The sequence below is a fragment of the Dicentrarchus labrax genome, unplaced genomic scaffold (assembly GCF_905237075.1).
Source record: "Dicentrarchus labrax unplaced genomic scaffold, dlabrax2021, whole genome shotgun sequence".
NCBI classification, from domain to species: Eukaryota; Metazoa; Chordata; class Actinopteri; family Moronidae; genus Dicentrarchus; species Dicentrarchus labrax.
The window spans coordinates 2,709,148-2,722,976 of NW_026136711.1; positions in this window are offsets into that span (position 1 = coordinate 2,709,148).

The window sequence follows — 13,829 nt, forward strand, 5'->3', positions numbered from 1 at the left end:
CACATAACCTTAATACATTTATTTTCATCTAACAACCACAAATTCATTTGATACACTGCAAATCTGGGGTTAGCATTCCAGCATAGTAGTTCTGGTTATGGTCTATAGGACAGGCAAAATATAATGTAGTGGGAGGAACAGGGGGTCTGCAGTGCCCCAGTGAAGGGGTTAGCTTGGCCAATATACCAATTTGTGGCCATGGTCAAACTTCTGCAGCAGAAGTATTGCTGAAATTCCTAATTAGGTCATAGAGTGAGTAGTGACATTGGAATTTTTTACAATCAGCAGCATTTAAACAGCTGATAAGTTACCATGTGGTCACTACCCACTCACGCTATCGTCTACTAGATACATTCTCTACAGTGGAAATGGGGGAGTGTTAACAACAAGAAAGCAAGCTGATTACAAGAAAGCTAGCTGATTACAATAGATTACAATATATATATAATATGCATTAGTGTGAGTGTCAGAGTTCTCTGAAAGCAGGACATTATGCTAACAAACCTATAAAATGGCCACTGAAGGTTGTGTTATGGCACCGGAGGGCCAATCACTGTTATTTCCAAAAGGTAAAAAATTCAATCAAGCAAAATGAAATGAGATGACTTCGAGTTGAGTTAATGCATAATTGTTCTGTTTTAGTGCAATAATCTCACCTCATTTTATACTGAAATAACTGGATTCTCTCACATCTGAAGGCAAAGTAGCTTCACATTTAACTAGTCTCTGGTTCACCACTTTTCCTTCCTTGGACCACTTTTGATAGGTACTGACCCCTGCAGACCGGGAACACCCATCAAGAGCTGCAGTTTGGAGATGCTCTGATCCAGTCGTCTAGCCATCACAATGTTGACCTGGTCAAAGTCTCTCAGATCCTCACGCTGCCCATTTTTCCTGCTTCTAAGACATCAACTCTGAGGACAAAATGTTCACTTGCTGCCTTATATATCCCACCCACTGACAGGTGCCATGATAACCAGATAATCAGTGTTATTCACTTCACCTGTCAGTGCTCAGAATGTTATCTGGGTGATACATGAGTTATCATAATTTATATTCACAGACTACACATCCCAAAAAGCAAACTAGCTACAATGTATTTATATTATACCATATTTCCACTGTGCTCTGACAGTAGTACATGAAACAAATAATGTGACCCTTTAATGTGAAGGGTTCTCGGCTGCTCTGGCTCGTTCTATCGCTCCTAATGGCATTTGCAAAAACCCAGCAAGCCCAAATAAAAACAGCCTATCAGAGCTCAGATAGATAGATATATAAAAATGACCTACTGCAGCTTCCATGAGTAAATTGTCTAATGGCAGTGGCACCAATAGAATACATAGGAAAACTATTTAAACATGAAGAGTGAACAAAATGGGTATTTTTTAACATTTACTGAACATATATGTATGACATAAATACAGGGGAAATATATAGTTTTGATCAGAAACACTTTAATATCATTGTGAAGTATTACTTGACATCTCATTCAGTGAGAATGACTAACCAGGCTTTTCCAGTGAGGGTGACTTCAGTAGGAGGGGAGTATACCTGACAACAAGAAGACAGGAAGACAGGAAGAAACTGCCCCGTGAGGTCTACAGCCCAGTTTTACATATATTTACAACACTTTTGCATCTCATTTTACATTAGAAAATAATTCTTGAGAAAAACTCCCCTCATGTCATGGTACATCACCCTTCTTTCAACATTTCTTTTCTGTTTCTAAATCTGTAACCAGTAGCACACATCCTTCATCTTAAAAAAGACTTGATACTCTCCCCAGAGCCACAGACGAATACACAGTCATTTTTGTAGATTGGCCTACTACTCAGCTTCCTCATTACAAACAGAGGGCATATATAGACATCCGCCACACACACCTTAAAAATATGGGGGGAAAAGTCTGTGCTTCCCAGAAAAGATGATAATAAAAATATATAAAATCACACAATATATGTGGTTGCTTACACATAATTACATCTTGATAACCTTAATGTGATGTAGTTCCTCATAAATCACAAAATAAAGATAAGCATATCAATAGCATAACATAACATAGGGAGATTTCCTTCAAAACTATAAATCATTTGAATTTCCATTTGGGAGAGTGGCCAGATTCCATGAAGTAGCTTCTTACTGTGCATGTGTACAGTTCCAGTCCCAGTTCCTGTCCTGGAGCCAGGCCTGAATAAGGAGCTCACAGGTGCAACATGTTCTGCACCTTATGGGGCCCAGTCAGAGTTGAAAAACTACCTTGGGTTTGCCACTATGTGAGCTCACTCCCTTCAAGAATGGATGTCATATGTTGCTAGCCACCACCAGGCAGGCAAAGGCAGAGGCCTTTGCATGCTGACCTCTTGCTGCAGAAACTTGCTGACATGCAATGGAATCTCTCTCTGAGGAAGGATGGAAAACAAACTCCTAGATACGGGCAGAAGTTTTTTTTCTGTTATTGGACAGATGTGCTAGTCATGGACTGTCCAACATGTTCAAATATAAGGTCGTTTATAAAGGTCCTTAACGCCTGAACACCTTATGCCAAATTTCAGTGATCAACTTTGTTTCATGTCATGATCTGTAGCCAAATGTCTTTGAGTGGAGCTGTCACCTGATCACTATATGATGGTGAGATGGATCAGATGACTGGCAAAACTTTCAGATAGATCTGGAATGTGAACTGGGATCGCCTGGCAAAGCCCCCTTTTTGCAGTCTCATCTTTTCCTACATACTGGGGGAGGCTGGGAAGATGAAAAGTCTAGTGTGTAACATTTAGGAGGATCAATTGTCAGAAATGGAATATAATATTCATAAGAATGTTTTCATTAGTGTGTAATTACCTGAAAAAAGGAATTGTTGTGTTTTTGTTACCTTAGAATGAGTTGTTTTATCTATAGAGGCTGTCAGACAAACCATATACTGGCTCTAGATAGGGCCTTTTGGTTTTACTGTAGTTTCAAACTATACACCTCACCTCTCATTCCCACGTTGTCAAATACAGACATGATTGGTGTTGCAATCTGCAACTTCACTACATTGATATCTGCTGCTATGCCCCTACAGTATATATGTAGCCTAATGAACCTTCAGTTTGTCTTTCTACTCACATAAACTAGGTCACACTGGTTTTCCTGTGTGGAACCATGCACATGGTTTCTAAGTTCCTTCCTCTAACCTAACTCATTCTGGGTGTTTTTTACGAATGCTCTTGACAAACTTCCCCTAATGCTCGTCATCCTCACATAAAGGTTGTAAATGAAATCTGGCCCATTCTACAGAATGTACCCAGGTTGGCCATAATGGCTTGACCTACCTGCAGCTTTTTTTCCATTTTAGGGTAATAGGGCAATGCATCACTCAAACAACAAAGTCAACCACATGAAAAGATAATGTAGAAGAGCTTCAGGTTGATTACTCAGTGAAGTTAAGCAAGGTTGATCGAGGACAGAAGGGGGAAAACCCCATGTCTTCCCCTCTTGGTTTGTTTGGCTTTGAACCCTTGGAAAGTGAGAATCATTTCATCAAAAATGCTGGTCAATAAAATCCCTTTTTTCAGTAAAGATTTGGGGTATCGGGTCAAATTAAGTCTAGTTTTGAAACAGCCAGAAAAGCATGCATACAAATGCAGCATCTGTGTACAGTACATGGCAATGACTACTGTATGTGTAAGTATTTGGACACTTCACATGACAGTTGAACATGTAATTGTTACACTGTGGGCATTAATGTGCTGCATAGAACTCTTCTGGTTTCAGCCTTTCCACCAGATGTTGGAACCACAAGAGCATTACTGAGGTCCAACACTGATGTTGGCTTTTAAAGCCTGACTCTTCATCCCAAAGGTGTTGGATGAAGTTGAGGTCAGGGCCTGTATTTATTTTATTTTTAATTTAAAGTTTGGACTTCACCTGATAAAGACAAAAGTGAAAAATCCCCATTGAAATTGGTCCGAAGAAGATCCTATCATTGGTCACGAGTTAGCTGAAGCAATATGTATAATTCAGATCTTCCATAATCTTTGGTGTATTTATCATGGCTGCAAATAACAAGATTAAAGCTGGCATTGAGGTCGAGTTCACTTTCATACGGAATTCTCTTTATTAGATTATCCCTCTGATGAACCTCTTGTAACAGTGGCAGAATTTCTCTTTGAACCAGTTTGGTTTTAATTTCAGCCAATTTATCATTATTGTATCCCTATTTATACGCTATAAATATGTAAGATTATTTCTTTATTTGAGGTGAATTGCTGCTACAGATATTGATATTGTTTTAAAACTCGAATGCATGTATGCACCATATGTACATGTGATATATATGTATACAGCGCATATTAATATGAATTCAGTTATATTGCATATTGATTTTTTTTTCTATTTTGTGATTCTTGTATTCTTTTCATCAATTAAAAAATAACCCAACATCTGATACATTTCTTAATTCCTCTACTTTCTTTATGTGAAGAAATGAATTGTGTGTGATATTTTCACAAACTATGGCTCACCTTTTGTTGTAGTTGACAACAAATTATTTTCAGTGATAGTGACAGGGACAGGCTAATTTGAGCAAATTATAAGGCCTACTGTTCAGTGGCAGACTCAGGCTGTTTGAGGGGCATGGGTGAAAACAATAAAAAGGGCACCAGCGTGCAGAAAGGTGTAATGCATTTATGGTGAAACAGCTTAGTCAGGGTTAGGATTAGCACCCTGGAGGGTACTTTACCACTTATATTTTATCTACCATAGGGGCATCAAAGAGGGCCCTTTTGCTGCGTTTTTTCTCATCTCTGTGGTTCTGTGTTGACATGTAAGATCCCTTTTTTATACAAAGACAATTGTGCTATACTACTAGAATATACTATTACTACTATTAAGTACATGTTTGTAAATCATTTATGTCTACAATGTGTACAAATCAAATTTGATACCTTTATAATAAAATCAAGCTGATGCAGTATATCAGAGAACAACATGTAAGGAATGTGGCAGATGTGGGGCAAATACTCATCTCTGACTACCTATTCCTGCTCTGAGTATACATGTGATAAATCATCACTTAGAGTTTATCTTAAATGTTCCTCCTACACTTCACTGTAAGTAGGAGTAAGTCGCTTGATGAATGTGTCTTATTCTTTGCACACATTCTGAAGTGTAATTCTTCGAAGTGTGAGGGCTCACCGCTTTGTGCAGGCCAGTCAAGGTCTTCCTCACCAAAGTGTGAAAACCATTTCTGGCTTTGTGCACACAGTCAGCAAAGCATTAAAGATGTAATATGTAACATTTGTGCCTTAAAATGTCTATCAACACTAGAGCTATTTTTATATGTTTTTGACTTGTGTACTTATATTATTCTAAATGTTTGAAACAATGTTTAAACTCAGAGAAATCTATAATTTTATTGTGTGTTTCTGTGTTCAACCAGTCACCTGTCAATGGCGTCATATCCCATTTGTGAATGCCTCAGTGTTGAGCTGCCATACACTGTCTATCCAGTTTGAAGCCACTTTTTTACCATCCACTATTTAGATCAAGACCTATGAATATCTATACTGTATAAATAGACTAAAATCCTACATATATATATATATGTAGGATTTAAGTCATCAGACACCTGGATCTTAAGTTATCAGAGAAACAAGCTGAGCTAACGTTAGCAGCAGCTCGACTCGTAGCCCCTCCAGGACGTCCTTTGTCTGTCCAACAGCATGGGAGAAGCAGTGATTTTTAAGGTGGAACTGGTTTACTCAGTGTTTTTAGCGGTTTTAATCAGTAGGTCCATTTGTTTAAGAGAGGAGGAGACCTCTGTGGATAATTGGGCTCCCAGCAGAAACCTCATGAACCATGAACACTGAAGGAATCCTAATCGGGAGAAGCTGACTGCAATGACGACAATGGTGGTGAAAACAACAACTCCCATGATCCCATGCTTTTGTTATTGTTATTGTTATTTTGATAGAGATCATTTAAACTAAGGGGCTTCACCGGAACAATGTAAGACAGCCTCAGGCCAAAAGTACACTAAAGTGTTTCACATTACCACCTGGGCACCCTGGTGGTCATAATGTTCTGCAGTCCCATACCAACAGACTGTGATTCACTGTGTGTTCTGACCCCTTTCTATCAGAACCAGCATTAACTGTTTCAGCAGTTTAAGGTACAGTAGCTTGTCTGTTGGATCGGACCACACGGGTCAGCCTTCACTCCCCACGTGCATCAGTGAGCCTTGCCCCCCCCCCATGACCCTTTCTCTGGTTCTTTTCCTTCCTTGGAGCACTTCTGATAGGTACTGACCTCTGCAGACCGGGAACACCCCACAAGAGCTGCAGGTTTGGAGATGCTCTGACCCAGTTGTCTCGATATCACAATCTGGCCCTTGTCAAAGTCTCTCAGATCCTCACGCTGCCCATTTTTCCTGCTTCTAACATCAACTTTGAGGACAAAATGTTCACTTGCTGCCTAATATATCCCACCCACTGACAGCAGCCATGATAACCAGATAATAGATAGATCAGTGTTATTCACTTCACCAGTCAGTGCTCATATGCATATATCTTGAAGCAAACAGAAGCAGTTAACCTGCTGACCTCTTTCCAATGAGGAAATGAAAATATAAACCATTCCAGAGGATTAGAAATGATTTCAGTCCCATTGGTGACCAGATAATGTGATGATTTTGGAAAAAGAGGAAACACCAGAGTTATGCAACAGTGGCTGAGTAATGAGGCAATGCAGGATTCCTGCTGAACTTTCTACTTGTCTGGGTGAGGCCCGTGGAGCCTCAGGGAGGATTCAGAGGGAAGGTGGGGGAGTGGAAGAATTCTGGAGTTTTGTAGATGTTGATGAAACCAGGTATAAAGAAACTCAGTGTGAAACTTGTGGTTTCCTGTCTCATTTTAAACCGCTGAGCTGTTGCGTATGCACAATGTTTGTTCCTGTTCTGAGGCTTATTGCAACACAAAAGCATTTTCCACACTCAGGGAGCAGTGTTATTTTTTACTTTTTGATTGCTTGTTATTGCATGGTTATTATTTTTATTTATTTCTTTTCATTTTATTGTTGTATTATATGTTATTTTGCGCCTCATGTGAGCTGTTATGTCTTTTATTTATGATGTCTTATTTATTCTCCTGTACAGCACTTTGGTCAACTTTGGTTGTTTTAAAGTGCTTAACAAATAAAGTTGGATTGGATTGGATACCACTTTATTAGGTCACTGCTTACATATTTGGATGGAAGCCATAAATAGATCAGTATTTGCATGGATATTCAATTGACTATGTTTTAATTTTGGCATTTCCAAGCAGTAAACTTTGGAGTTAAAGTAGAAAATCCTCTGTAAAATGAAGAGTCATGGGATACTTTCCCCTGAAACCTAGGACTATTTCACTATTACTTCTCCTACTACTATTGCTATGTGTACAAGAACTACTAAAACCACTGCTGCTTCCAATAATGCAACAGCTACTACTACCACAATACAAAATTATGTTTGCATTTGATCAAGGATCATACAGACTTTGAGAAGTAGTGCCAAGATTCCTCTAAATGAAACAATCCAATCCAATCCAACTTTATTTGTTAAGCACTTTAAAAACAACCAAAGTTGACCAAAGTGCTGTACAGGAGATAACACGGACGAAGTCCGACGGCAACGAGCTCGATGTCCGGACTGCAGACACGCTCTTTCACGCAGACGTACCCGGCGTTACACCACCTGTTGTTTATGAGCACGGACAGTCCCCCTCCTTTCTTCATGCCGGTCGCGGTGCTGTCCCTGTCGTCTGGAAGCCGGGCATGGTGACGTTGGAGTCCGGTATCTGCTCGTGTAACCACGTTTGTAGGGTTTAAAGCTCCTCTTCTTCATCCTCCGTTTAACCCCCGCTCTGCAGCCTCACCGTCTCCTCAGCTCCTCCGGTAGGGAGGGTCTCTCTCCAGTCAGGATGCTAGGGGTACCTCAGGGCGATCATCTGGTCGCGGGTGTAAACAATGCGACTCGCCGTCGCCATGGAGACCCGTGCAAACAAAAAATAAAAAGTGCTCAAAAACGCCCAAAAAGTATTTAGGTGACGTGAACAAAGTAGTAAGAAAGTAAGAAAACAGTTAAAAATAGAAAAAAACACAGGCTAAAAACACTGAAAACACATTAAAACTACAACAATGATAGGAGCTGCCATAACAGGCTGCCGTTGTCGCCGGCGCCATTCCATGGAACATGGAACAAGAATAAAACAAAAATAATAGTTATTGTAAATATGAGAGAATGGTGCTGCGCATATCTTCCAATGTTTTTTATGGTAACAATTGTAGTCTCTGTTAGAACATAGTTCTGGTTTTATGGCCCACGATACTGTTCTCATAGTCTCATTTTGAGCTGTTAAGCTGTGTGTAGCTGTATCTAAAGTGGCCAAATCATTTAAAGCTGCAGTAGGTCATTTTTATGAAACAAACTTTTTGTCATATTTTCTGAAACTTCATCTGTATTCTGACAGAAGTATCAGGTTCCTCTGGCTGCTAATAGTGCTCCTAATGACATTTAAAAAACTAAAACCCCAAATCAGAAACCTGGGTGTTGTCATGGAATCAAACCTGCTGCATCAAGACAATCATAAAGACTCTTCTGTTAGGTATTCTGTGTCTTGGTCTAAAATGCAAACCACTATGAAAGTGCTGTTTATTATGAGTCATATGCACATAAAGTTGCCTTGCCTTGCCAAACTGATACCTCAGGTACTGTTGCAATTCTATCACTACTCCCAAACCCAGAGATAAGATAAGGTAAGATGTTCCTTTATTGATCTCCCATAGGGGAAATTGAAATTCTGTACTAACTAATACTGTGCACAGCAGCAAGAATAGAGTAAAGGATAAAACACAATAAAATATAATAAAAATATAAAAAATATCTACTCTGTATGCAATAAAGTTGAACATGGTCCAGATGGATAATTGGATGTATTGTCATGGCTCTGCTCCCCTCCTGCTCCCTTTGCTCCTCCTCTTCCCTGTGTGTCTGATGAGGGTGCGGCCTCCATTCTCCTCACCTGCTGTCTGCTGTCTCACCTGCTCTCAATCATTCATCATGCCTCAGCCTTCAAGAACCCCATTCAGCGCCAGATTGTTTCAGCCCACTTGTGGCTCCCTCCAGTGTGTAGCTTGCTATTTCAAGTCAACTTTTGATATTCCTGTGCCTGTTCCCCTGTCTGACCACTTTCTCTCCTGAGCTCTAGGGATCCTCTCGTGCAGTTCAGCTCCCAGAGTCGGCTCTCCAGTGCCTTCGTGTCTCCGGTCTCTCTTGCCCCTTCACCTGCCTGTTCCTGCCGTGGCCCCCCCTCACCCCCCCCCCAGTGTGTGTGCGTGTGGAATAAAAACCCTTAACCCGTCCATCTTGTCTGTGTCTGCTACTGGGTTCAGTCAACTAGCCCTGACATGTATAGGTGTAAATGTGCAATGTTTCCAGAAGTGGATTTGAGTCATTGTGACTTGGACTTTGGTCAACTGGAGTTACTATTTTGACGACTTGCAACTTGACTTGACTTGAATTGAGACACGACTTGGACTTGACTGTCACTTGACTTGACATGATGACTCATATGACATTTTGGGATTTCAGTTTAAATATTAAATATAAACTTAAAAAAAATGTGCTGGTCAAAAAGTGATCAATGTATTTTACTGTTTAAAAGTGATGGGGAGGAATTTTTTCTATGTTGCCTCAAACAGGATTTATGTTTGTATAACTTGAAATGTCTTGTTGGTATCACTAAAAAACTTGAAAAAATTACTAAATTTACTAAAATGTAAAGTCGATGGGACTATTTTGTCAGCTTCCTGTTTGTCACCCCAACTATTTATTTTAAGCTGAAGGAACTCAGATAACACCGATCAGCCATAACATTCTGAGCACTAACTGTTGAAGTGAATAACACTGATTATCTGGTTATCATGGCACCTGTCAGTAGGTGGGATGTATTAGGCAGCAAGTTTGAAGCAGAAAAATGGGCAGTGTGAGGATCTGAGAGACTTTGACAAGGGCCAGATTGTGATGGCTAGACGACTGGGTCAGAGCATCTTCAAAACTGCAGCTCTTGTGGGCTGTTCCCGGTCTGCAGAGGTCAGTGCCTACCAAAAGTGGTTCAAGGAAGGAAAAGTGGTGAACTGGAGACAGGGTCATGGGGGGGCCAAGGCTCATTGATGCACGTGAGGAGTGAAGGCAGACGAGCTACTGTAGCTCAGATTGCTGAAACAGTTAATGCTGGTTCTGATAGAAAGGGGTCAGAACACACAGTGAATCACAGTCTGTTGGTATGGGACTGCAGAACATTATGAGCACCAGGGTGCCCAGGTGCTGGAGAATGTTATGGCAGAGCGGTGTATGTTCAAACAACTGAAATTTTTTTGTTTGCCTAACTCAACATTTTAAGGCAGCCAGGTTACATATTATTTAAATTGGAACCAGCTTGTTCATTTTTATAGTGAGGGATGTTTTTTGATTGCGAAGAAATAATTAAATAAATAAGCTTTTATTGTTTTTTGTTTGATTGCATTTATTTAACTGAATATCAACAATTGTGACACAAATTAAATTAATAATTATTATTTTTAATAAATACAGGTGCTAATTCCTTGTCTTGACCAGATACTGCAAAGTGGGGGGGCTTGGACCAAATGACTTGCCATGTCTGCATAGCACTACATACTACTAAAACCACTGATTGGTGACAAATTAAAGGAAAAACTAATATAAGGCATGTTGGTGTTGTTCCACCATGAATCTCCAGAGCAGTTTCAGTGCTCCCTTTCACAGATTCTTCAACTGTGTGAAACTCTGCCGGAGGAATGAACAGCATTTTCCCAAAAGATATTTCCTCATTCGATGTTTTGATGATGTTTGTGGAGAGTGCTGTCTCAAATGTGGCTCCAACAGCTCTCACAAGTTCAGTTGGGGAGAAATGTCATCAATGTATTGTTATCAGTAACGGAGCCCTTTTTCCTTGTATGGAAGATCTATATTCATTATCTTCATTCATTTATTCAGTTTATTTATTTATATATATATACCACCTATCTTTACTACTAGCTTGTTTCTGTTACTACAGTACCACTTCCCCTACAGGTACGTTATGATTTATTGTTTCATTCTTGCGAAAAAAACACAGCTAAGGAATAAACCAGCAGTAAAATTGTTTTAACTTTGTTTCAAATCATATGGAGGTTTTAATTGTTGGAAAACAGGATTGTGTAATCAGGGTCAATCAATATTCATGGGATGTCCAGGGAGTGTCATGGAGACTTTAAGGCGTAGCAGAAATATATGCTGAGATAATCACAAACAATCACTTACATCAATATAATATAGAATAGAATAGAAATATTTATAAGAGATATTATAACTCAATGAATATACATTATAGCTTATACACTTTTTATTTTTAGCTGGATATGATACAGATATGATACAGAGAGACTATTTAAAATATTACATAATGACAATGTCGGCAGATTTATTAAGATATGGCAACCAGTCTTGGGCACAGGGTCCTCTGCTCTGGACAATGGTCTATGACTCCCCTTGTGTCAGGCCTCAGTATATATTTGCTCGCAGCACCATCATGTGGTAACATTGGCTGCCAACAGATCTATCTCTTAATGGGGCTCCAAAACATGACACTTAAAAAAAGCAAAGCAAAACAAAAAGATACTTGTAGCATCCCCAGCTGAATGATGGTCTACTCTTTAACAGATGGTTCACAATGTATTTATTGATGAGCAAACTTGACGACACTGTAGCTCCCTTAAACCTAAAAAAACCTAAAGAGCTGCAGATAGAAACAAAAGGTGAAATATCAATCTTCTTTTATATCCTGAAGACAAACTTATTGTACTATAGCCTTACAATACTTACTTATGAGCTTAATTAACTAACTAATTGAAAATCACGTCATTTTAACTTCTGATAAAAAATCAATTAATATTCAAATGATTAAATATCACTTTTTTAACACCCTTTTAAGCTCAGTAACAATCTTTCATAGAGTGCTATAAGTAAATACAGTTAACATAAAATGAGTTTTTAAACTGTAAACACACAAATGCTACATTTATTTATACCGTATAAGAAAGCAAACTCCATCGTGATAATGGCTCCTAAAGACCGAAAGAGTTGCTTCAAATGTCTTGCTAGCATAAAGGTTTAATGTACAGTCACAGCTCAACTTTTCAGTTTGTATAACGACAGAATTCAAAGTGGCCAACTTTGACCTCACGCCACACAACTTTTAATCAGCACCATTTTTTTACTGTACTGACCAATTTTGAAGCAGATCCGATAAATTCCCTAGGAGGAGTTCGTTCAAATACAAGGCGAAAAATTCACCAAAAATGCGCACGGAATTCACTATGGCCGACTTTGAGGGCATGCCACGGACACGCCCTTCAACGTACATACACAAATAGCACAACTTTTAATCAGAACCATTTTTTGACTGTACTCACAAATTTTTAAGCATATCTGATAAATTCCCTAGGAGGAGTTCGTTCAAATACAACGCGAAAAGTTCGCAGAAAGTGAAACTTTAAATCAAAATGGCCGACTTCCTGTGGGGTTTCGGGTATGGGTCCAAGAGGCTTTTTTGTATGTCCCGGCACGTTACACGTGCCTACCGAGTTTCGTACATATCGGTGAAACGTGGCGCCGGGGCTCCTGTTTTTTGGTATGTGAGCTTCAGGCACTACTCTACACGTACCCTGTGAATTTCATATTCATAACTATTACGGTCTCCGCACAGTGATTTATCATGCCAAAAGAGCGCCACCTAGTGGCGTATTTTTTTTTGTCCTTTTTAAGGGAGCCTCAGGGAGCCATGGGGAAGCATCGTATCAAGTTTCATCTTAATCACACATACTGTTGTAAAGATATAAACTTCTTCATTTTAAAGAGCGCCACCTAGTGGCAATGGCCTGAGATTGTGCACGATGCCTAAGAAAGACATGAGGAACTATGGACCCAAGTTTGGTGTCAATTGGACATACCAATGTGGAGAAATGGTCCACTTCCTTTTTTGACGAAAAATCCACAGGAAGTGCTAATTTTATAACGTGCTGGTTTTTTGAAATATCAAAATTCTGTTAATCACTTTTTTATTATGAGGGTCCTCAGATGCTACGTGAAAAATTTTGTGCGAATCGGACAAAGCGCATGGGGGGAACACGGAAAAGTAGTTTATCGACATTTCGCGCTCTAGCGGAGAAAAATTATAGGCGGAAGTGGGCGTGGCCTATATGGGGAGATTGAGCTCCATTCACCGAACGCGTGGATACAAGGTTTTTGAATGTGCGACAAACTATGCAGAAGTTATTAGCATAAACGCATTTGTCATGATACTAGCGCCACCTAGTGGCCAACCCGAAAGCGACGCATAGAATATCCCCATTTTCACCAGGCCTGACAACTATGCCAAATAAAATTGACTTTTCGTATAGGTTCAGGGGGGCAAAAACGCAGTCAAAGGGGGCTAAAAATAATAATAGTTAAGAAGAAGAAGAAATCAAGCAAAAACAATAGGGACCTTGCCGGTCGCTGGCTCGGTCCCTAAAAATTGAGTTAGTTATTTTCAATGTAATCGGTAATATTTTTGTATCACGTTACAGTGGGGTTGGCTTAAAGGGTTGCAGCCCCGAATGTTTACTCAAAGACACTGAATCTTTTAGGCTTTTATAATAACTTTGTGTCATTTCCCCTCAGTCACTCTGATTGGACCGGATAATCTATGGAGCAAACGTTCTATTATTGGGGGAAATGTAGCCATCTATTAAGGCCCGAATAGACT